This window comes from Bombyx mori, chromosome 3 (assembly GCF_030269925.1).
Source record: "Bombyx mori chromosome 3, ASM3026992v2".
In the NCBI taxonomy this organism is placed as follows: domain Eukaryota; kingdom Metazoa; phylum Arthropoda; class Insecta; order Lepidoptera; family Bombycidae; genus Bombyx; species Bombyx mori.
Window position 1 is genome coordinate 6308549 of NC_085109.1, and position 27024 is coordinate 6335572.

The 27024-nt window shown below is 36.2% G+C and overlaps 1 protein-coding gene across 1 annotated transcript in view; it reads left to right on the forward strand.

Moving 5' to 3' along the window:
• The window catches only part of PKG-I (protein kinase, cGMP-dependent, type I), a gene marked incomplete at its 3' end in the record, with an annotated part of 123830 nt that overhangs the window by 50666 nt on the left and 46140 nt on the right, over positions 1 to 27024 (forward strand).

The window sequence follows — 27024 nt, forward strand, 5'->3', positions numbered from 1 at the left end:
TAAAATAAACGAAGTCACTATAAAAACTAAGCAAGAAGACTACCTTTATGGCTTACACTTAGCCTAAAGAAAAGCGATACGTAAGTTTTCCACTTTCTCTAACGACGAATAGGGAAAGTCGGCCTAGAAGCTAGCTCAGGAGCTGCCGTTTATGTTATTTGCCAATTAACTTAATAATAATTATCTTACATACATAGGTGTATGTGAAAATGATGTTTTTATTCCAATGGAATAATTTTTATCCGTTTTCTATAACAATAATAGACCAACTAAATAATAAACATGGTGAGGCAGTGAAAAATGTCCTTTAAAAATCATATCTGTTGGTGATGATAGACTATCAGAATGAAAAAAATGCTATTTTCAAAAAGTTTCGTAGATAAATTAATATTTGTTTTCACGCATAATAATTATTAAAAATAAGTTTTCATGTCGAATAAATTGGTATCGGCAAAACTCTTTCGGCCACGAAACAAAAAAAATCAATTGACAAACAGATGAGAAAATTGTACTTACCCTGTTTGTCTGTATGTATTAATATATTATGTAAAGGTATTTATTGTAAGATACAGACCGCTATCGGGCTTAGCCATACGTTTACCTTATTTATAGTGCCACCACTTTACCGTCCAGCTTGTTACTACTCTAAAGAAATCTTGTCTTCTAATTTTAAGACAAGTGTTTTCAACGTCGCCCTAATACAGTTCAGATTTGGACATAACATTTATTTATGTTGTTAGAACAAAAAAATCCTGGAAAAGCCTATTTAATTATTTAAATCGTTAAATTGCTTCGTTATTCCAGTGACGGCTTTTTTTTCCTACCTAAGCTGATAGCCTTGAGAGGCTATTTCAGCGTAACCTTAACTAGAAGGTGAGCTCACGGGGCTCAAACCTGACGACCTTGCTAACACGAACCCCAGCAAGAGCCGTGCTTCGCTGAATCTACCACCGGATCGGAAACGCGACCCACTGTGAAGATCCGGCGAGAAACTCAGTGGGCTGTGTCTGAGTGACGGCATCAAATGTAATTTTTGTACTAATGGGTGCGGCAACAGAATCATAATCCAATCGTAAATATAATTATGTTACATAATAACGATAATTATGGCTTTATTATGCAGGTTATTACACAGTTACAACTGACCTGGCTCATAAATCCGTGTTTGCCAATAAACATTATATTTTTTAAAGGATTCTGACTTTCGCGTTTAGAGATCAAAGATTAATTATTCGGTTGCTTCAAAATATTTAGTTCCTATTCTTGTCCCTGTTTTTGGTGCAAGTGTCAGACGGCTTGTATACTTATGTCTAGGTATGTACAACAGTAATTAAAGCCAGTTGATCATTTTCACTGATTCTGGGGTGCATGTGTATTGAAATTGCTTCACTACCTTCCTGCCTATTTCTGTTGCGAAGCGATTCCACATTCCTGTTTTAGAAGTGGAACAGCAACATAATGCACGGTCCGACTTAATGTCTCTAGTTTTTATATCGACTAGGAAAAGCGCTTACCAAATTTCGAACCCCTTTCTCAGTGATGAAAAAAGATGTGTGGTGTCGTGGGAGATCGGATAGGAACGAAGTTCCTTATTATAAAAATATTATAATAATTTTAAGTTCTATTTGAGGTATAAAGAAAATAATTATTCGGGTATACATTTTCTATTATGATTTTTTTATTGATAAAAAAAACTACTTTACAAAATTATCAGCATAATTTTATTCACAATGATGTATAAAAAATATATAATAATAATATACAAAGAAACCGCTATTTATATGAATAATAATAATAACCGTCATCACGTAGACTATACATTGTGTAGCCATCATACTATACATAAATATAATTCTATAATACTATAAATATATTACTATACATAAATAATAAAAAAAACTTACGTTACGGACGTTTTCTCCCGGTTAAGGTATAATTTACTAGTAATAACATCGGATGTAACCACCCTTTAACGAGACACAAGTTGAGGAACAGAAAAGTAATTGTCTCGAGAGTATCGATCGATTAATTTGCGCCTAAACGTCGTTCGATTCCGATTCATTGACGTCTTTTCTATGATATCTAGTTAAGTGTTAGATTTGCATAACCGAAGAACTTTTACTGATGGTATGGCGAGTGGTGAGTCCGCACGGGTCATACTACCACCTTCTCTTTTTTACCCACGAAGCATTTTTTGTGCCGGTTTGAAAACCGATATATCCGTTGTAAAATACAATTGTGATTTAGATATCATACCTTAAAGTAGATATAAATAAAATAATAAAATAAAAACTTTTATTTCAAGACAAAGGTCTCATATTGTGTTAGTATTACAAATAACTTACGAACTATGTTAGTATTTAAATAAATCAATCAACTCCGTCCCTGGCAGCCCCATCATGCAGCATGTAGAACATGCAACTTGATGAACCTACCCAGGGTCGGGCCATCCAGTCTTTCAGCTAGTACCCTCAAGACGTTGTTGGTGCTTCCTCCTACTCTACGCATAATGGATGCCACCTTTTTGCGCATTATCGCAAAGTAGTCATCCGTGTGCGCATCGGCGAACATGCCTGATGCACTACAATAAGGTGGAAGCCTCAACAACGCCCTGAAGGCATTATTATATTGTATGCGCAGGGCATTATCCGTTTTTTGGGTATGAGTAGCCCAAAGACCGCTTGTGTAAAAGGTTTGGCAGTAAGCCTTGAAGAGGGTAATTTTGACCGGCACTGAACAACCTGCAAATCTTTGTGCCACTACATTCCCTCTGACAGCCAATGCCCTGCGTTCCCTTTCCATGTCCATATCATCTTTTAATTCCTCAGTTACAATATGCCCTAGATATTTGAACTGTGTTACTCTTTGTACAGGTATACGAGTTTCAATAACTACTTTCGTTCATATGTATATGCAAAAAAAAGATGAAGGTAAAATACAAAATAATTTAGAATTAATACAGTATTTACAATATTTAAAAACGCTATTCAAATATCTACTATAATAGCATTTTTGAGTAGAGAATAAAATAAATTTGTAAATTAATTTACTTACTTAAATTTATTTTTTTACACAATTCTAAATTTATAATAGATTATAATTAATGAATTTACCTTGAAACTATATTAAGATGTTGCAAGCTTCACTACAATCTCGCTCTGTCGTGTTAATCATTTTCTACAATAAATATAAATAAAAGGCACTATAAATACTATGTAATCAATTCAAAATAATAATTCATAGGTAAGATCTTCATAAGCGTGTTGAAATTATAGTCATACATTAAATTAAAATACGCTTTTTTTTTCGACCAGTGTCTCATTACAAATCTTTCGTGCTAGTCAAAGCTACCGAGAAAAGATTGTTTCGCACAATCTTTAAACCTTTCATGAGAAACGGTTGCTTAAACTTCTCAAATAATCCACACAAAGCATGCTGATATAGGTTTTTTTTTATTGCTTAGATGGATGGACGAGCTCACAGCCCACCTGGTGTTAAGTGGTTACTGGAGCCCATAGACATCTACAACGTAAATGCGCCACCCACCTCGAGATACAAGTTCTAAGGTCTCAAGTATAGTTACAACGGCTACCCCACCCTTCGAACCGAAACGAATTGCTGCTTCACGGCGGAAATAGGCGGGGTGGTGGTACCTACCCGTGCGGACTCCCAAGAGGTCCTACCACCAGTGAAAAGGTACATATTATTAATTATAAAATATTTAGAGAAAATAATTAAACAATACAAACATAATAAAAAATCACCAAAAATATACTGCCGCTGGTGGCGGTGTCTATGATAAGCTACTAGTGTTTTGGGCTCCAGAATTAGATTTTCTCCTCGCGCTACATATGTGCCGTTTTTCTTATTATTTGGCTAAATAAGTAAGATTTTTTTATGTTACTTTGTTTACTCTAGTAATGCGCGCTCACGTGTCGTTTAAACATTTCTTTTAAAGCCGAATACAGTGTGGCCATTAACAATTCTGTAAAGGTTTTAGGCATTGTTTTTTTTTATGATTGTAAGATTACTGGTGGCCCGGAGGCCTTTCCAGTTTCACCAGGACAGGTGGGTGAGCAAAGGCTCAGCCAGGAGAGCTTTAGGCATTGTACTTAAGTCCTTAAGGTATGATGATGTATTTTTAATGTTTTTATATGAAGAGCAGCATAGGGCCCACCTAGTGGTGAGTGGTCAGCATCGCTCATTAAAGTCAGCATACTAGGGACACAGTCAAGCCGCTGTCTATCATAAATTATTATCTATATATTAATACGTGAAGCAAAAACTTTGTACCCCTTTTTACGAAAATCTTGCGGACGGAGCACTATGAAATTTCCCAAACTTAAAGAGAATAATATAGTGAAGGAGTGCAGAAAATCAATATTTTTTTAAATGATGCATAAAAAATACAATAAATCAATAAAAAAAACATTACACACACTACCATGTATTTGACACACAAACATGCATGGATACTATTTGTTTATTGTCAAACTTTTCTTATTACTTATAGTCTTTGGTCAAATCGAGAATAGATTAAATATTGTTTGCCTTTATTAATATTTGTCGAAAGTGTTATCTTGGCGAAATCTGTGATTATAGAATTTTATTAGTCTTTGACAATAGAATCGTAATAGTGTACAAACTTATAATTGCAATTAAAAAAAAGTCAAATTCCGACTACCGGGGGACCACTAGTGTTATTAATAATGCTTCTTTATTATATTAATTTTAATCGTTATGAAATTGATCTGAAACTTTTTACTACAATACATTTTCATATTAATGAATAGATCGATAGTAACAATTAAGTGATTATTGTGTAAGACGCGTGACGTTTTTGTTACTGTAACATAAATTGTTTCCGGAAGATTACTCAGTATTTACCAATTAGACTTATAAAGGTGTAATAACCACCTATTAAAATTGTGTAATAATTTAATTGACAACTAACGAGCTCGACATCGAGGGTTGCAACATCAGAATCTTCTAAGATTAGAACTGATTCAAGGTTTTGTGTGTCGAGCATTATTTAGAAGAGACGGTAAGGTCGTGTGAGCTGGAAACGAAGTCGGAGGTTCTATGAAAGTTAAGAAACATCTACAAAGTACTAGAGGTCCCGCAGTAGTCGAAATTCGACTATAATTAATTGGAATTGTAATTTTGTACACTATTATGATTGTATTTTATACTCACACTATAAAAAATATTAACAAAGACAAACCATATTCTATTCTCAATTTGACAACAGACGTCAAGAACAAAAGTTTGACAGTAAATAGTATGCATGCGTGTGTGCGTCAAATACATGGTATGTAGTGTGTGTAATGTTTTCTTTATTGATTTAATGTATCTTTTATGCATTACTTTAAAAAAATATTAGCATAGTGCACTTCTTCTCTCCGCGACGAGGAAGACACAGCGGAACACACGCTGGCGCGTTGCTCTGGATTCGACGAGCAACGCGCCGCCCTCGTCGCGGTCATTGGAGAGGACCTCTCGCTGCCGCGCGTCGTGGCTACGATGCTCGGCAGCGACGCGTCCTGGAAGGCGATGCTCGACTTCTGCGAGTCCACCATATCGCAGAAGGAGGCGGCGGAGCGAGAGAGGGAGAGCTCTTCCCTTTCCGCACCGATCCGTCGCCGTCGAGCCGGGGGCCGGAGGCGGGAATACGCCCGTACGTCCCGGCCCCTGTAGGTGGCGGCCTCCCCCCGGTGAAGGTCAAGGGGCGACCTGAGGGGGTGAGGCCGCGCGGCGCGCTACCAGCACTCTAGCGCGCTGCCGTGGAGTGATTAGAGCGACCGGTCGACGGTGTATCGCGTCCCGACCCGGCAGGCTGGTTCTGGTCCAGCGGGGTATTCCGGGACACCAGCGGCACCGTCTGGGCGGCCCGACGGGCTGCCGTACCGAGACGGCCGACGTTTCAGAGCCTTCGATTCGCCTCGAAGGCTCCGTCGGCTGGGCGTCCTTGGGGTGAGCCGCGCCGTCTGGTTGTAGTGTTGACCGCGGTAGCCCCCCTACCTCATCCGGGTTCTGACCTCGGAGGGGATCGGACGTCGGGTGTAAGAGTGCAGAGGAGTCGTTTAGTGGGTGGGCTCTAAAATCCTTGGGCCCGCGGTCTGCTCACAACACCATGCAGATCGTTGAGTCTCACATACCCCGCGCGCCCCTTTTGCGCGGGGACCTCGTAGGAGGTTCGGCCCTCTACCCGAAAAAAAAAAAAAAAAAAAAAAAAAAAAAAAAAAAAAAAAAAAAAAAAAAAAAAAAAAAAAAGTGCACTTCTTCTCTACATTCTCTATAAGTGTGGAAAATTTCATACTCCTCCGTCCACGCAATTTTCGTAAAAAGGGATACAAAGCTTTTGCTTCGCGTATTAATATATAGGTTGATAGGTTTGTGTTCCTTTCACGTGCGACTTTGTGTGAGTTTCTCGCTGCATCGTCTCAGTGGGTCAAATAATCCGATCCGTTGGTCGATTCGACGAAGCACTCCTGTTAGGGCCAGTTTGCTCTGGTAGGTGAGCTCCTGTGCTCCTATAACTTCTATAAATAATAGCTTCAGCTAGAATCTTGAGATAGGAATCTAGAGATAGATCTATTAATAAAAAATCAGGTAGTCTATGCTTATCTTCATAATGAACAGTAAGTTAATTCACGTCAAGTTTTGTAAAAACATTAAATATGAAATTAAATATTTACGTCAAGCTTTGTAAAAAAATGATCAATATTAAATATGAAATCAGAAGCCGTAGAATCAACAAGTCCACACTAGGTAGCGTCGATCATAAAAAAAAAAAAAAAAAACGAAACAGAACAATGTTCCATTCAAAGTGTTTATTGAGCATGAAGAAAAAATATACGTAAATAGTTATAAAGTTATAACGATTGGTCCATTACAAAATTGTACAAAAAGTGACTCGACTGACAATGCGTGGTCGACCTTGGTATACGGACACCGATATTTTGGTTGGTTTATACCTAGCATAATGGATGACGTCATTTAGCTCCGGGTACAGAGAAAGTAAGTTGAATCTTGTAAGACGGTAGTCGAAATGGTAAATGACATATTGTTGTTATGGAATTGTCTTCTGTGTTGACCTCCGCGGCTGAAGGTCGAGAGACAGGATCGAAAGAGCCAAGGTCCCACGTGGTATACGAGTCGATGTATTTCTCAGTAAAATCTTTCATGCTGGTTAGAAGAATACTGCGAGAATTGTATTTTATGTTGAGTAAAGGATGTAAAACTGAAATGTATAGTTTCGGTTTCATCTTTTTTTTTTATTGCTTAGATGGGTGGACGAGCTCACAGCCCACCTGGTGTTAAGTGGTTACTGGAGCCCATAGACATCCACAACGTAAATGCGCCACCCACCTTGAGACATAAGTTCTAAGGTCTCATGTATAGTTACATCGGCTGCTCCACCCTTCAAACCGAAACGCATTACTGCTTCACGACAGAAATAGGCAGGGTGGTGGTACCCACCCGCGCGGACTCACTAGAGGTCCTACCACCAGTAATTACGCAAATTATAATTTTGCCGGTTTCATTTTTATTACACGATTTTCCTCTCACCGTGGAAATCAATCGTGAACATTTGTTGAGTACGTATTTTATTAGAAAAATTGGTACCCGCCTGAGATTCGAACACCGGTGCATCGCTCAACACGAATGCACCGGATGTCTTATCCATTAGGCCACGACGACTTAATTATTTCTATTATTATTCTTATTTACGTCACTTCACTAACGTAATTTTAATTTTACTTTTAATGTAATTTCTACGTCTTTTACGGTATAGTCAATTGTTTATTTTTGTATTCATTGAATTCTACTTTCGTTTCGTTTCTCAATGATGTCAGTTTGAATTAAATATAAATTATTTTTTACTATGACTATGACTTATTATGGAGAAATTTTATCAATTAAAAATTAAAAACATTTATAAATGAAGTAGTCAACAAAATTAGAAAAAAAAACTTTATATATTGTGATATCGCAACAAATATTATACTACTCAGTTTTACCTATAATCTAACAGATCATATATACATTGCACTTAAAAGCTGCGAAGCAATAAAACTAGATTTCATTCTAATTAATTATTATACATATATTAATACGTGAAGCAAAAACTTTGTATCCTTTTTTACGAAAATTGCGCGGACGGAGGAGTATGAAATTTTCTACACTTATAGAGAATATAGAGAAGAAGTGCACAATGCTAATATTTTTTTAAAATAATGCATAAAAGATACATTAAATCAATAAAGAAAACATTACACACACTACAGACCATGTATTTGACGCACACACGCATGCATACTATTTATTGTCAAACTTTTGTTTTTGACGTCTGTTGTCAAATTAAGAATAGATTAAATATTGTTTGTCTTTGTTAATATTTTTTATAGTGTAGTCTTGGCGAAATTTGTGAATATAGAAGTATAAAATACAATCATAATAGTGTACAAACTTACAATTCCAATTAATTATAGTCGAATTTCGACTACCGCGGGACCACTAGTTATTATACATATCTCAACTCCTCAGAACATTAATACGTAACCGAGACGTGATAATTGACTTGTGTTTCGTTATCAAAGTGTATGTCATAGACTTATACGAGTATTGCGCGTAAATATAGCTCGACATTTGAACTATTTACGATTAAATTGAAAGCAAAAACCGAATGACGAAACTTGTATCAAATATCTCAAAAAAGAAATAAATTTTCTAATTACTTTAATATAATCTAAATATAATAATAGGATAAGAATAAATTAATCTTTCATTGCCATAAAAAAATCATCAGTTTATTATTTTACTTCCGAGACACTACAAAATATTACACACTAGCTTTTGTCCGCGACTTCGTCCGCGTGGAATAGTTCACAAATAATGCTTTATTTTAGAGCAAATTTGGTTAGCATAAAAAACGTTATAGTGAGTCAACCTTAACAAATGCTGTCGCGGACTTTTTTTTAGACCTTTTAAAAAGGAACAATTCTGTCATACACTATTTTATCGAAACTTTAGCCGTTTCTACAGCGCACGCAGCGGAAGCTCTCAAAAGGGGAAAAAAACCTGATTTTGAAACATTCTTTATTGGTCTTAGCGTTGTTATACTTCCTCAATAAATGGGCTATCTAACACTGAAATAATTTTCAAATCGAACAAGTAGTTCCTGAGATTAGCGCGTTCAAACAAACAAACTCTTCAGCTTTATAATATTAGTATAGATTAAATGTCAATAAAACATTTTATTATACACATGTCGCTTTTAGAACGAAAGACTTTGGTTACTTTTAGTTTTACCATTGATCTAAGGAGAAAACATATATAGAACAAACTATACAATACCTATCTATCTATTTACAACAAACATAAATTTTAGTGTTCGACACTAAGCCTCTGTGAGGCACGGTTATGTTTTATGCCTCATAATAATTTTTTCATATGAACAACGTATTTAATACAAGTCACGATTCCTTCACAATACACACAATAACAAAATGGACATTTATTTGGAACGATTCTTTGAACAATCTATTTACACTTATAATAAAAGTGTGACATAAAAGAAGCAGGCTGGCGGAAGAAGTAGGCAGCGGCTTGGCTTTGCCCCTAGCATTGCTGAAGTCCATGGGCGATAGTAACCACTCACCATCAGGTGGACCGTATGCTCGTCGGCCTACAAGGGCATTGAAAAAAAAGAATTTTCGACTGTACCTAGCCCCAAATCATCTGCTTGTCACTAAAATACTCTCTAAATTAATATTAGAGTGAAGAGTTTTTTGTTTTTGTTAATGCTGCACGAAATCCTAAAAAAAATTGTATACTTTTATATTGTGTTGCTATAAAGATGGTAATGTTATGGGATGCTATATAAGCTATAAAATAGAACGCCTCCACTTTTCCGGTGCTATAATAAAGGGTAAATATTTTAAATGATCTCTTATTTTAGACATTATGTTCACGTCACATATAGGTACTCTAAATTTGAAGGAAGTGTAACCACGGAACTCTCCAGGTATATGTATAGTTATCGGCTAATGTAACTTAATGAGGACAGAGTTTTAAGGGTAATTATAGTAGCCGGTTCGTGGCCATTAAAATTATAATTGAGTTGTTTAATATAAGTTGTCCTGTTCGTTAAAATCATAGGCTTCAAGAATACAATTCTATTATTTTATATTAATTATGAATAATATATAATATTGGAGCAAACATTTTTAAAGTTTTTGTTTGGAATTGAAAAGTAATTTTCTGGGATTCGTGTCTGTTCCACCAAGTTTTGGTATATTATTTAAATGGTAGATTACAACATTATTCAATATGGAGTTATAATTTTGTCTAGTTTATACTAATTTTATAATTAATACATACTAACTTTCACTCAACACATCCCTCAATAAAATTGCTGTATTATTTTGTTATGTAAAAAAAACTACTATTCATACGCTCTAATTAGATAAAGGAAGAATAAAAAGTATATTCAACAGGCAATAAAATAATAACACATCTAAAACTTTGAATCGAAAATTTCCTTTACAGCCTTAAGCAAGGGTCAATCATTCCACCCATATAGACTGTTTGTTACCAGTAATGTATTCTTAAATGGACTTCTAAATATTCATATTGCCAAGCTATTACACAACCGAGTTTCATTTAGAAGAAGAAAAAAAACTATGAATAATTGATTGGTACTTTATTTTATGCCATAATTCACCAGCCTCAGATGAAAGTTTTGGAAGCGCATCATTTAATGCAAATCACCATCTAAACGGATTTCTATCGTAAAAACGGAATTCATGAATTATCTATATATTAATACGTGAAGCAAAAACTTTGTATCCCTTTTTACGAAAATTGCGCGGACGGAAGAGTATGAAATTTCCCACATTTACAGAGAATATAGAGAAGAAGTGCACAATGCTAATATTTTTTTTAAATTTGGCATTAATAATACATTAAATCAATGAAAAAAAGCATTACACACACTACCATATACAGGGTGGCCCATAAGTCCTTTGAAAAGTAAAATTTGAATAAAACGAACAGGGCGCGCGTGAGCGGTGCAGGGGAAGCGGGGGGAGTAACTTCGGTTTCTGGGAATTTAGTCGCGATGGAGCGTTTTACCGGAGCGGACCGTGCGTTTTGTGTGCGCGAGTTTTATAAAAACGACAATTCGGCAACCGTTGCGCGGCGTAAATTTCGAGAACACAAAGGTTTACACAACTTTGACGACACTCCAACTCTTCAAACGATTAAGAACTGGGTTGCTAAGTTCGAGGAGACCGGTTCGACGTTAGATAAACCGCGGTTGGGTCGCCCAAGGACGTCACGTACGGAACAAAACATAGACACAGTGACACAGTCTATTCGCGAAAATCCGACACAGTCAACTCGTAAGCGCGCCAGAGCATTAAACGTATCCAGGATATCGTTACAACGGATTTTGAAGAAAGATTTACATATGCACCCTTACAAAATTCAGTTGGTTCAAGAATTAAAGGAAACTGACGGTATTCAAAGACAAAATTATGCGAATGAAATGTTGAATCGGTTTACTTCCTTCAATAACATAATGTTCTCTGACGAGGCTCATTTCCATCTTAACGGGCATGTTAGTAAACAAAATTGCCGCTATTGGAGCCCCATCAATCCAAAACTTAAGCATCAGAAGCCCTTACATAGTCCGAAAGTGACTGTTTGGGCCGCTATGTCAGCCCATGGTATCCTAGGGCCTTACTTCTTTGAGGATGGCAGAGGGCGCGCAGTTACTGTTACGTCAGAGCGATATGTGGCTATGATCGAAGAGTTTTTCATACCAGAATTGCAAAACTTTTCAGGCTTTAATGCCAGGACGTGGTTTCAACAGGATGGGGCCACTTCTCACACCTCTAACACTGCTATGCCCGTTATCCGTCAACTTTTCCTGGCAAAGTTATCTCTAAGAGAGGAGACATTTCCTGGCCTCCGCGTAGTCCAGATCTGACCCCGATGGATTTTTTTTTGTGGGGCTACCTTAAGGCTAAAGTATACGACACAAACCCGCGGTCAATTGAGGCCCTAAAAGAAAACATCCGCAGAGAAATGACAAGCATTTCAGCAGTGATGTACCGCGCAGTCATCGACAATTTTACACGTCGTTTGCAAGAGTGCCGTGATCGCAACGGATTACATTTAGGAGATGTTATTTTCAAAAAATAATTCCCGTTTTTTAAGCTTTTTATGTAAATAAAAATTTAATTCATAATGTAATTAGTTTTATTTTAATAAATTTTTTTTCATATCAAAGGACTTATGGGCCACCCTGTATTTAACACACCACGCGCATGCATACTATTTGTTTACTGTCAAACTTTTCTTTTTGCTTATAGACTGGTCAAATTGAGATCAAGATTAAAAAAATTTTATTATTCATATTTGTCTAAAGTGTAGCCTTCGCGAAATCTGTGATTATAAAAGTTTATACGTCTTCGACAATAGAATCACAATAGTGTACAAACTTACAATTCCAATTAATTATAGTCGAATTTCGACTACTGCCGGACCTGTAGTACTATTAAAACTATCCGACGTATTTATTAGTTACCTCGCTCTAGTTCTTTGTTTAATTAATAAATTATAAGTCGATAAATGAGATGGTTCATTGTTTTCTCTTAACCATGCAAAGTGAACTGCGCTTCTTTATTTAGATGCGTTGTATGTCGCATGCATTCTAACGATGCGACCATCCATATCTCGCGATTTCTCTTAGCTGGAAGAGATCTTCGAGACCACTTGTTGCGGATCGTTGTCGTGACCTAATTGTTCCATTAACGCATCATGCTCATGCTTATCTTAAGAGTCAAGGTCGTTTTACAACTGAATATAACAAAGCGTTTCATGTGTTATCTCAGTTTGTCCCGCTCTTTTTTACTGGTATTTGAGTATGTGTGATAGTGCCAAAAGATAAATCCATTAGGTGAGTACTTTGCTGTAATAAAAAAAAATTGTAAGAACATTATATATTATTATGATAATTTAATGTTATTATTGACGAGTTATTCGAACGTGACAGTGAACCAAGGAAGCGTATTCTTTTGTTTATTTATTTATCTTATTATAATATTGTCGTATTTCCTTAGTATTAAATGTTTGCGTTATCTATAAGCAATAAGAAATAATAATGTAAATGTTTTTTTACTGCTTAGATAGCTGGACGAGCTCACGGCCCACTTGGCGTTAAGTGGTTACCGGAGCCCATGAACATCTACAACGTAAATGCTGCCACCTACCTTGAGGTATGAGCTCTGAGGTCTCAGTATAGTTACAACGGCTGCCCCACGCTTCAAACCGAAACGCATTACTGCTTCAAGGCGGAAATAGGCAGGGTGGTGGTACCTACCCGTGGGGACTCGCAAGACGTCCTACCACCAGCAAATTTATTTTTACTATGAGACTGGAAATTTATTTACTTTTCACACATTAGCATAGAATTTAAGTAAACGCTTTCACTTTCATATTACATATTTTATACGTTGCTTGGATTTCATTAAAACCTTGAATATGAAACGAAAATCCACGGCCTGTCCCAGTTTTTTTTTTTAAAGTAAGGACGTTCTTAACTCCCTTTGAAAGAAAAACGTGTCGTCGTGGCCTAAAGGATAAGACGTCCGGTGCATTCGTGTCTAGCGATGCCCGGTGTTCGAATCCCACAGGCGGGTACCAATTTTTCGAATGAAATACGTTCTTAACAAATGTGTACGATTGACTTCCACGGTGAAGGAATAACATCTTGTAATAAAACTCAAAATCATAATTTGCGTAATTACTGGGGGTAGGACCTCTTGTGAGTCCGCGCGGGTAGGTACCACCACCCTGCTTGTTTCTGCCGTGAAGAAGTAATGCGTTTCAATTTGAAGGGTGGGGCAGCCGTTGTAACTATACTGAGACCTTAGAACTCATATCTCAAGGTGGATGGCGGCATTTGCGTTGTAGATGTCTATGGGCTCCGGTAACCACTTAACACCAGGTGGCCTGTGAGCTCGTTCACCCGTCTAAGCAATAAAAAAAAGACAAGTTATTATACATTTTTTATTGCTCTGTCTCAGTATAGCTACAACGGCTGCCCCACCCTTCAGGCCGAAACGCATTACTGTTTCACGATGGTACCTACCCGTGCGGACTCACATGAGGTCTTAGCACCAGTCTCTTCGAGTCCATATCTCCAGATGGATGGAAGAATTCATGTAATCTTAAAGATATCGAACAATCTATGCCATTTGAAAAATTAAATTTTACATAAATCTGTCAGAATTTAGCTGGCTAACATAGGTCGCCGGAATGACTCACTCCCTTAGAGTATACATAAGCAAGCTATATAGTATGTATAGTCTAAGCTCACTCCCCATTCAATTTATTTGTCTCGTTTATTTCCGAATGACACATTTATAAATAGTAAGGTTATATTTAAACAGGGGAGTAGAATGCTCGCCTGCCGTCTGTTCATTGTTCATATAAACGAAATCTACGTAACATTGCTATTCATCGTTCCATAACATTGATTGATTGTTAACGAATGCTGCATCTCGGAAATGTTTAGCTCAGATAAAAGATACTGTAGTAATGATTTGTTAGAACGTGTTCGACGAAGCACGTAAAATAAATTGCATCTACTCTAATATTATAAATCTTTTATCAAAATATATTCGCCATTGTCTTGATTGATGTAGTTGCTGGTAAATATTGTAATTGCTTATAATAACACATCCATTATTTAGATAGTAACAACATTTGTTTAACCGTTGCCGATTTTAGATTTCGCTATCCTGTAATTAAACAAGATTACTTTGCGAATTTAATCTTTTTAAGTACCTTTCTGGTGAGACGTGCATACGGCTCACTTGATGAAAAGTGATAACCAAGTCAAGATCGTCAGTGATGTCAGTGGTACAGCGAAGCCCTTTCCAACCGATCCTAACCAGAAAATTCTTTTAGACCTAGAATCATCTCATAACCGACTTTTGACTATTGACATTGACTTCCTGCTCAAATTCAATTCAAATTCAAATTAATTTATTTCAACTTAGATGTCAGTATAACACACTTGTTGAATGTCAAAATATAAATAACAATGTTAACTCTACCACCGGTTCCAAAAAAAGCCACAGTCCTGAGAAGAACCGGCGAAACAAACTCAGCGGGTATATTTTTTTTTTCAAATATTTTCTTTTTTTGAAAAGAATACTAAAATTCCTAGTTCTTTTTTTGAATTTTTTGCTTCCAATACGGACAAATTAAAAAATTAGCATTACGTCTTTTAAGAATAATAACCTTTCGTTTATTTGATCTTTATCGTAAAGCTTTTTGTTATGTACATTACCGCTTTTGAAATGTATCGATTAAGTTGATTCGTAATTTTTACATTCGGTTCGTGAATCTCCATTTCATTGCTCGACGTTACATTTGAAAGTATCGTCGAGAAGACTTTCCATTTCGAGAATGAATACTAAATGTGCTTAACCCTGGGCTTGTGGCTTTTATAGTGTCAGCTTTTTATTTATTTATTTTATGTTGGTTTACACTAATTTTTACAAGTATAATTTGTTGCTTCCTTGATTTATGAGAATAGATTAGTTTTCCACACAACTTTGAATGTTTGTTTTATTTTGTTATCCGAATGTGTATCTTTTGTGAGATTTATTATTTGTCAAACTGGTTTATTGTGTTTTGTTTTTTTAGATTTTATTTAGTTAAGAACATTGCTCTCATTATAGCTATGAATATAAAATTAATGAGTATCTATTGTTTTCGTACTAATTGCTCAATTAAATACTAATTTCTGAAAGAAACATCTTAGACAAAGTAATTTGTTTATTTTTAATTTTCTTATTAGTATTTATTTTATGTGTTCAAATAAATTAACTTAATCAATAAATACACCTTTGAATGTGTTAATAGGGGTGTGTTATGCCTCCGTAGGTTAAATCTATTGGTAATTTTGTGGGTCTTTTGCGATACAGTCTTGACCTAGGGCTAAGGATCCTTTTGCAGAATATCACATTGTTTACTTTTTCTATAATTCAATAGCAATAAACACTTTATTTATCTTTGTTTTTTTAGATTGAATTGTTTTGAAACTTTATAAAAAAATGCAATACAGTATGGCACGAATAACCAGTGAATCCAAAACACTTGAACATTAATATCCAGCCGAGCGATTTTTCTGCACCCATTACTGCACGTGAAGCAAAGCCAAGTTATGGGTACTTAAATTCATTACGGGACATAAACATGGTTATTACGAAATCTTAAGGCGAGAGTAATCTTTACCTTGTTCAGTCTTTGTGAAGAGATATGTACATAATCTTCATCTCCTAGTTGTTGTTTTTTTGCAAAACTTTGCTTGTGATTACTGTGCTTTTGTTTGGTCCAAGCGTAATTATATAAATATGTAATTATATAAAACAAATGCTTTTTTTATTTGGATTTTTTAAGCTTTTTTTTTATTGCTTAGATGGGTGGACGAGCTCACAGCCCACCTGGTGCTAAGTGGTTACTGGAGCCCATAGACATCGACAACGTAAATGCGCCACCCACCTTGAGATATAAGTTCTAAGGTCTCAAGTATAGTTACAACGGCTGCCCCACCCTTCAAACAGAAACGCATTACTGCTTCACGGCAGAAATAGGCAGGGTGGTGGTACCCAACCGCACGGACTCACAAGAGGTCCTACCACCAGTAAACAGCTTATAAGATCCATTACCAGAAAATGATTAGTTGCGAACTAGGACTAGCTTATCGAGTCCACTCAGTAAGCAGCACGTTTTAATACACGAAAACCAGTTTTTAACAATTACAAGACAGTCTATTGAAGACTTTTTTTGATTTTATTTTTCAGTTGTTAATTAAAATAAAAATGATGAACATTTAAAATTGCTTTGCTTACTCCATGTTAGTTAAACTTTTTATAATAATGTTTGGAAAAGAATAAAATTAAAATGCTAGCTCACCTTGGATATATGTCTTTTTTTATATAGCCGACTAGTCAGTGTAGTAAATGTATGGGCAGGTTTGGGTGCAAAACGAACGCCAGGTCCACGTTGAGCTGGTCCCTAGATTATGTAATAAAAAGGCATAGGTGGGCAGGTAGGTATCTAACCACTAAATCGTAGTCTTAAATGAGTGTAATTATCTTCAATGTACAGATATAGTTAGCATCATATAATTGTGTAAAGCTACAATTGAGTTTCACAGTAACAAAATGGCTTACAGACGAAGAGAATGGATAGAGTTTCATAATGATAAATTTGACGCTTTGCTCGGAATCACTTCTTTTCTTTTTTCTTTTTCAAATATACTCATCGCTTTCACGTAGTATTTCCAATGATTGAAAATTGATATTCACTATCGTTTGATATTTTACATCATCATCCGCTCCATTGAATTCTTATCTGTAATTTTCAACTCTTGCCATTTCTCTATTTAATGTTTCACCAATTGATCTATTAACGCTTTCGCCTTTAGATCTATGTTATTTAATTTCTTTTTCGTGAAAATAACGTTACGAAAATGCAATAGCTTTCTTGTTTTGTAACTACATTAATTTCAAATCATTGAAACGAATGTCTTTTAATAAAATGTAATCTTTTTAAACATGGTCTTACTTTAGTTGTTTGTTGATAAGCTAATTCTGTGCTATGTTTGACAAAGACTTTATCGTTTGGCTTTTGATTTAAATTTTCTTATTATATAATTTTGGAAAGAGTTTATTTGAGCGGATCGCTATGATCGACTAGTGTTAAAAATAAATTATTCACACTCACTGATTCAGCTATTGTATTAAAATAATCGTTCTTAAACGCAGTTCGGTTAAGATTTAGAGGTCTTAGCCTTCAGTGGATAACATTTTGATAGGTACTCGGTCACGGTCATCGCCTTGCTTCCATTCAGCTCGTTTTTAATATGCCTTCACTAATTATATTAACTCAAGCGTTTTCATTAGAGCATTCGTTCGTTCAAACCGTTACAATTGACAAAGCATTTTAAGAAATCCATTCGAATTTAAAAATAATAATAATGTGGTTGCGCGAATCGAATTTTTGCTTCTTACTCTGTTTTACTTCGTCCGTTTGCCATTGCCAATATACCTAAAGTTATGATAACTTACGTAGGTACGTATTTATCCTCCGTTAACAGAATACTGTGAATAATTGATTACATCTGTTCAAACATTCTTGGTTTATAATAGTTCATAGTTTGTTTAATTTTATAAGATATTACTATATACTGGTGGTAGGACCTATTGTGAGTCCGCGCGGATGGGTACCACCACCCTGCCTATTTCTGCCGTGAAGCAGTAATGCGTTTCGGTTTGAAGGGTGGGGCAGCCGTTGTAACTATACTTGAGACCTTTGAACTTATATCTCAAGGTGGGTGGCGCATTTACGTTGTAGATGTCTATGGGCTCCAGTAACTACTTAACATCAGGTGGGCTGTGAGCTCGTCCACCCATCTATGCAATTAAAAAAAAAAAATTCTTAAATGTATCAAGAGTGACGAGAATCAAACAAAATAATGTTACTTGGGCATGTTAAGGAATTGTTCCGAGAGATGACCTCCCTAGGATCAAAATTGAAAGAGAACCGTTTCGTACTTTTTTGATACGAGCTTACAGCTTTTATTGCTCAGGTAGTTGTGTATGTGTCTTTGTTACTCATATGAATGCGTCTCTTTCGTGCGCGTCGCCGCAGTGTTGTGCAGGAGTTGATAGGATCGTTGTGTAGACCAGTACAGCGTTCGGCAGTAAGCGCAGCGGCGCTGTCGTGATTGGTTGTCGCCGTTTCGATTTCTTGCGTTCCGAATTTAAATTAGTCGCGATCGTGTTTGTAAGAAAGAAAAATATTTTTTGTTTACAATAATTTTCATTGTTTTCCGCACGAATATTTAATTCGGAAAACGATTTTTTGTACGTCAGTGTCCGTTTTGTGTTTATGTTAAGGTGTGAAATTGTGTTTATATACAGCGATGCAGCTTGCGGCTGTTGCTTTTGATGGATTTTTAAAGGATTCCCCTATTCATCGAAAAACAAAGTGTTTATTTTCGTACTACAACAAAACCTATACTTGTTATGGCGGTTTAATTTATGACGAAAATTAACAAAGAGCTATTATACAGTTGTTTGAAAATTAAGTGTTGTTAGTCGATTGTTATTTATTGTGTCTCTCTGTGGTTCGTCGTTCGGAGTTATATAATAGTTTTGGGTCCTTCGATCGAGTTGCAAATTGAAAGTATAGTTTCCGAAGGCTCTAGGCACAAGGTTACTGCAAGCCTCTCGCATTTACGTGCGCTACTCGTGTGCCGTGAAAGTATTTTGGAGCGTTCTCTTCACGGCTAAGATATTTTTGCATATTAATGCTCAAGCGCCCGGAGCTTTCTATGTCTTCGGATAAACACCAAAATCTTTTATATCCAATAAATTCTGCATAGTAATACATTACTATCAATCTTATTTTGGAAGTTTGACCAATATTATGGTAAGCCCTTCTATTGCGCAACCCGGGGCCTAATCGGCTGTTTTATCAAAACAGCTTATTATAATTATCTCAAGGAAAATGTTTCCGAGTTTTGCGTATCCCATTACAAAATTAATAGACTATATCGTTCTTATACCAGTTTCGTAATTATCGATAAGTATATAGCAATACATGTTCACGGTTCGTTAGGTTATTGAAATCATTGTTGCACTCATACGAGTTATTACTAATTTATCAGTTCTATTAATTTATTAAACTAGTACACATTGTAACGATTGAGATTAGAAAGTACTATTGTTAGCATTTTAAATCAGCCGTAATTGATTCATCATCATCATCATCATCAGCCTTTATCTGCCCACTGCTGGACATAGGCCTTCTCCAATGCTTTCCACATAATGCGGTCCTCCGCCTTGATTGTTTACTTTCAATAGTTCACATGTCTCATTTCGTTACGATCTTATCATACTATTATAAAGGTCGGCAGACCGTAGAAAGTTGGCATTACAAAGCACATTATAATATTTACTAGCCGTATAATATACAATGACCAGGAAACACGAACAATTTTGTCGAGCCTTATCAAGCATAAGTGACCTTTTGGTTCAATGTCTTTGTTATAAAGTCGTTTTTTGTATAGTCGCTGCCGGTTTTTCTATTCCTTTAATGTCAAACAAAGACATTTTGGGAAGCCAGTATTGTCACTCGCTTTTTACTATAACTTTTCTATCATTTTTAATTGTTAACTCATTTCAACGTTCATTATGAAGATAGAATATAGTTTAAATAGTTTCTTTTTGTAAATCAAAATATATTTCGTTCAATAAAAAGATTAGCGTTATCACTCAAATCCTTTATAATCGTGTTTTAGTTTGTGAAATCGCATTAGTTTTTTACTACGGATTTTGGAAGTCTGTATTATTAAAAATGGTAGTTATTGTAAATGGTTTTCATTCTGTAAATAACGAGATTTCATGAAAGCTGTATCGCTTGCCGAGTTACACAGGGGATATTGTCATCTTAATCCGCTTCTAGCACATTGAATAGTTGTTCGAGAAAGTCGCCAACTAGCTTTTAAGAGACTCTAGGAAAGTGCCACTATTAGCGAATAGCGAAATATTCTTGTATTTGTACCGGCCATATTCTATTCGCTAAAAATAGTATCGATGATTTCATGTCCAATTCTCTAGTTAATAGGGTTTCTATTCGTCTATTGTATACGATAGTTTTGGCCTCTTTTATGTTTATATTGCATTTCTATAAACATTACCGATCTGTTGTGTTCCTGAATATGTTTCTCACCACGTATCATCGTTGACCAGGCGAGTGGATATGTGGATCAATGACCGCTTTCAACCCGTCTATGCGTTGTCTTAGAAATCGTTTCCTACAAACTCGATCAAGTGTTTAATCATTGCACGTTAATTATCTTAAGCGTATCGTTAAACTTTGTACCGTCTTCGTTTTCTCCGAATTCAATATTATTAAAAGTCAGTGAAAGTGAATTAATATGAGCGAGCGAGTTTTGCTTCTGTTTAGTTAGCGGTGCACAGCCAGTCGGACCCCATTATCTAATTATTACGTAATATGATTCTATTAGCATTGGCTGGTGGAGTCTTGAACCGTGCTGACCGTTTCCTTGTCTTTGTGGGTGTATGTTTGTGTGATTGTGTAAGAACTATAGTTGAGTCCCGTGACGCATCCGCTTTCGTAAAGAGCCCTGTTATTTGAAGTTAATGCTCTGCTCTGTTTGCGTTTAGATTGGTTTTACAGTTTGGTAGACAAAAAAATAATTCAATTAATTGTTACAATTCATGATTTGAATAACCAATAATGAAACACTGCTTAATAGATACAACATTGAAACAAATTAAAATTTTAACTATTGTTTCAAGTTTAAATAATCCTAAGCCACTTATGTTATTATTTTGTGCATGGCTTATATCATGTCTCGGTTTATGGAACAAGCATATCGATTGCAAAACGATTTCATTGTTTTAATTCGAACAAGTCGACGAAACGTGACAATATTACTGCAATCATTTTAACTGTAAACACGACCGGCTATAAGGGGTATAGGAATTCTGTTGTAGTATGAATTTATAATTTCCACAGATCGCCACGAGAATGATCAAAATATAAGCAAATCAAATAAAGTGACGTAATATAAATTGTGTTTAAAAAACATGGAGTTTGTTTCACCGCACCGGTCCCTTAAATTGAAGACACTAAATATTTATAATGACACACAGTCTGAAGGTTTGAAGTCAAGATGAAAATCAAACATTATCCAGGAAAAGCGGTCATGGAGGACCCGTGGCTATCCCTCGGGGATAGAACTATGGACCTTGTCTATGCGGCAAACTGGGTCGGCGCTAAGAATCTTAATAAATGCAATTCTAACGACGATCAATCAAGTTCAAAATGTAATTCTATATCGAGGAGCAAATCATGTAGAGATGTCGGCCGTTCGGAAGAAAACGAATACAGCCAAAAAAAATACTCACAAGAAGACAGTGGGTGTTACTTTGATGTTCCTAATGAAAACATATCTCAATTAGCCAAATATCAACAAAATATAGAAGAAAAAGCTAGGACGAGTGATAATTACATTGCTCAAAACAAATTAAAGCACAGTTATAGTTTTAAAGATATGCCAAATGGCTATAAGCCTTCGACTCTGCGACGCGTGAAACGAAGAAATTTCACAGAATGGGACATCGAAGCATTTGGTTCGAATAGTAAACAGCCACCCGTTCCGCCACAACGTAAAGATTCTTTGAAATACGCACATCGACAGAGAAAAGTTGATTCAAAGAAAAATTACTATCCGTTACCTGATCCTGGTCCAGTACCTCCTGATCCATCATCAGAATCATATTATGAATATTATTCTAGAGTCAGTCAACAAAACAATGACACCGATAGCGATAAGCTAAAGCAGATCCAAAAAAGTGGTAAGAATGATAGAAATTCGCCAAATGAATACCCCAAACAAAACGGTAATACCGTGTACAAAATTATACATTCAATGGCCACCTTAGATCTGAACCCGATGAAAGTCAGAAACGGTAAACAAACTTTGGAATTGGATAGTGAACCGGAAGATTTGGGTCTATACATGCGGCCTATTAAACAGTCGTTATCTACATGCGATCAACTTCCGAACCACACTACGCAACCGGCGAACGAACGAAACGGACGCATCGAAGACGCTAAACCTAGCTTTCGTTCTAAATCATTAAGAGTTAAAAGCGAAGGTAGAGTACCACTTCGAGCGTACCTTGACACGGTCCAGCACAACAATGCGCAGTACAACGGTGTCACTGTCACGCAACCGAAAAGAAATCTGTCGCCGAGCGAACAGTTGACGCTAATGCAGTACGAAATGTTCAACGGAAGTAAGAACCAACTCGCACCGCCGATCAGCAACGGGTTCCACGCTGTTGATCCGTCTAAAGAAAGTGATTATCGGACTATAAATAGTGTTACAAAACAAATCAAACCCGATAAATATGGTAAGTTATATAACACCGTGAGAGTGAAAAGTGACGATAGATACGAAAGGTACAATGATATTACAAAATTCGCACCTCCGAAAGACCATATCAATGAGGAACGTGCAACTAATGGAAATGGTGTGTTTACGAGAAGTGCTAAAAGTTCATCTAGTGGTTCGGACTCTGATTTTTCAATACCACGGCCGAAATTAATAGTACCTGTTCATACCTATGGAACACGCAAGAGACGAACTGGGAATGTACAGCGTGATAGCACCGCAACGGAAGCTTCATTGGATGCGGGGATCGTGTTAGACGTGACACGATTGGAAGATTCGAGTCATAAGTTTAAGAAAAATGAAGAATCAGGTAACGCATTCTTGTATTCCACAATGTAACAAGTTTATTTTGTGTAATCTGTAATTTAACCTCCAGTATATTTTATCAGATATCGTGCTATTTTGATCTCATGTGTTGATCGATGTTCATATGTATATAGTCGGTGAGACAGTTGTAGGTCGCGAAACGGATAGCAGTTAGATGATGTCACTAAAACGATACAACTACTTACATGATTCAACCATTGTCAACTTGAATACTAAAGAGGCTACTCGTATTCACTATATTAAATTTTTTAACAGATATAATGTTGGTTTTTTTTATTTTTTTAGCTTAGATGAGTGGACGAGCTCACAGCCCACATGGTGTTAAGTGGTTACTGGAGCCCATAGACATCTACAACGTAAATGCGCCACGCACCTTGAGATATAAGTTCTAAGGTCTCAGTATAGTTACAACGGCTGCCCCACCCTTCAAACAAGAGGTCCTACCACCAGTAAAGGTTCCTTCAGATTGGCTTTGTTTTTGTACAGATGCGATACACATTTAATATAATGATTTTATTTAGGTTTTGATTTTACTATGCCAATGAAACACCAATCTAATTTATTGGTGCACACAAATCCGGTATGTAAAATACGTAAAAAAATGACCTGTACAACGCATACGTTAATTATTCATTCGTAACCGAACGTGTTTGTCTGTTTTACGGGCTAAATGTAAATTTTCTTAAACAATTAACATAAACCTTTGTTAACTTTGAAACCTATACATTAACCTTTTAGTTTTCAATTTGAATATTTCATTTTAAATACAAAGTATTTTTCGCTTCAAGTCGTGTATTGGAATTATGAAAGAATTAATTGTTAATCTGTTATAAGATCTTATTATCTGCTTTTGAAACATTGAGAGCGAATCAAAAGATCAAGAAACATAATATTTTATTCGTGAAAACAAATTAGCTTTCTGTCAGTCAGTAATGGATTCCACTTACGACACACACCGACGATTTAGAACTGTGACCACTAAGGTTCAGCGACGTCGCGGGCCACTCAAAGGTTGCTAAATCCACCGAGGCTGGCATATCAATTAAATTTTGCTTCGTTACGTCCCACTTTCCGACCAAATGATGCATGTATATTTGCATAGATTCAAACGTGCTTAAGTTGAGTATTATTATTCAGGTCGGGCCAATTAAATCGGTTTACCGATTCGAAATATTATGTTTTTAGAGCAATCGAAATCAAATCAAAATCAAGGTGACATAACTATTCATACCATGTTTATACAGTTCTTAACTAAAGTTGTTTTATAAAATACAAGCGGCCCGCTCCGGCTCCGCTCGGGTCTTTAACAAAAATTTCAACGATATTTGACGTAGTTTTGTTTTTAAAAATAAAAGAACACTTATTTTGACATAACTATAATAGTTAGACATTTTCTGTCCCGACACTTTTTGTAAATTATAGTGTGTTCTACAAAGTCGTAGTACATTATTTTATTCTATCATCAATAGTTTTCGCAGGGCACGGGATGTAAAGAATATTTTAGGTAATTTTTTTACACCTCGGGCTACATTATTGGAGTTTCAGTAAGGATCCCTAATTTTTTTCAAAAAGTATTATAGCCTATGTCACTCGGGAATAGTGTAGCTTCCAAACAGTGAAAGAATTTTTCAAACCGGTTCAGTAGTTTTGGAGCCTATTCAATACAAACAAACAAACAAAGCTTTCCTCTTTATAACATTAATATAAGTAAAGTATAGATTTTATTATTATATAATATGGGCAGAAAAGCTCACGGCTCCACTGGAATTAAGTGGTTACGGGTGCCCATAATCATTTATTTTGAAACCTGGAGTTGAAAGTCTCAATATTATTGCTTCTTGGAATAAATAGTTTTTTTTGTTGTTGGCATGCATGGTGCGAACTTGTGTAAAATTCAGAGAACACTTCTACCTATTATTCGGTCAATTCTTTAGTCGCCTTCTACAAAAGCCATTTGAGTGTGAACAATTTAAATCGACTTCTTCACTACGAAAATATGTAAATGAGCCGAATTGCTTGAGACTTTTAATACCAAATTTGTTTTACGATATTTATTTTCTCTGTAGTCTATTGAAAGTATCATAGTTTTATAATGTTGAAAAACTTAATACTACAGTGTAGTCGTAATACAAAAAAAGCCCACTGAGTTTCTCGCTGAATCTTCTCAGTGGGTCGGGTTTCCGATCCGGTGGTAGATTCTGCGAAGCACGGCTCTTGCTAGAGTTCGTGTTAGCAACAACGTGAGGCTTGAGCCCCGTTTTCGGCGCGCACTGCGGTACCGTAGGTCTGGTGTAGCCGGTGTGGTGGAGCTCGATGGGGTTTAGTCGGTAGTCGTTCTGCGGGACAAGTGCTTCGCGCGCCTTTTTCAAGGCGTAGTCTCCTGCGAGGAATTCGGGGAGGTGGAGGACCTTGGCCCTCCTCGTCCCCCTCTTCCTCTCAGGAGGCGCCGGAGTCCGACATAACCCGGTTCGTTACCCCCCCGGACCGGGTATCCGTAAATTGATTCCTCAGCGTTAAAAAAAAAAAAAAAAGGCTTGAGCCCCGTGAGCTCACCTACTGACCCGGTGACGCTGATATGATCTCAAGACTATCAGCTTAGGAAAAAAAAGGAGAAAAAAAATACAAAAATGTTAACAATTGGACTTTGATTAATTTGATAACATTTAAACATTAAAGTCGCTGTGTTAATTACACGTATTTACAAAATTGAGATCAAAGTAAAATATTTATAAGACCTATATCAATAAAGATCACGCAACCGAACTCATAACCTACCGTTAAATTGTCCGGAGCGAGTCACCTTGAAACACTTTCGTGATATTAATTTGCTTCTATGTACCTAGTCTGTACTATGGACTCCATCGACTTTATCTATGTATTAGTACTTGAAGCAAAAACTTTGTATCCCTATTTACGAAAATTGCGCGGACGGAGGCGTATGAAATTTTCCACACTTATAGAGAATATAGAGAAGAAGTGCACATTGCTAATATTTTTTTAAAATAATGCATAAAAGATACATTAAATCAATAAAGAAAACATTACACACACTACATACCATGTATTTGACGCACACACGCATGCATACTATTTATTGTCAAACTTTTGTTCTTGACGTCAGCTGTGGTCAAATTGAGAATAGATTAAATATTGTTTGTCTTTGTTAATATTTTTTATAGTGTAGCCTTGGTGAAATTTGTGATTATAGAAATATAAAATACAATCATAATAGTGTACAAACTTATAATTACATTTAATTATAATCGAATTTCGACTACTGCGGGACCTCTAGTACATATTATTGGACATTCTCATTAAACTGATCTGTGAACATACATCACTAAATATTTGCGTACCCACATTGTATCGTTGCGTAAAAAAAAACTGTGCTAAGCAATTGTGACATACAATAAATAACAAATTTTGATATTTGTAAATATTACTGTGGTAGCCATCATGCAACAAAAGGTATTTGACAGATGCCTGAATCTCGCTTACGACATTTTCGTGATAAGCTTGCATATATAAAAGCTCGACGAGTAAATTAACCCACAGACACGGCCCACTGAGTTTCTCGCTGGATCTTCTCAGTGGGTCGCGTTTCCGATCCGGTG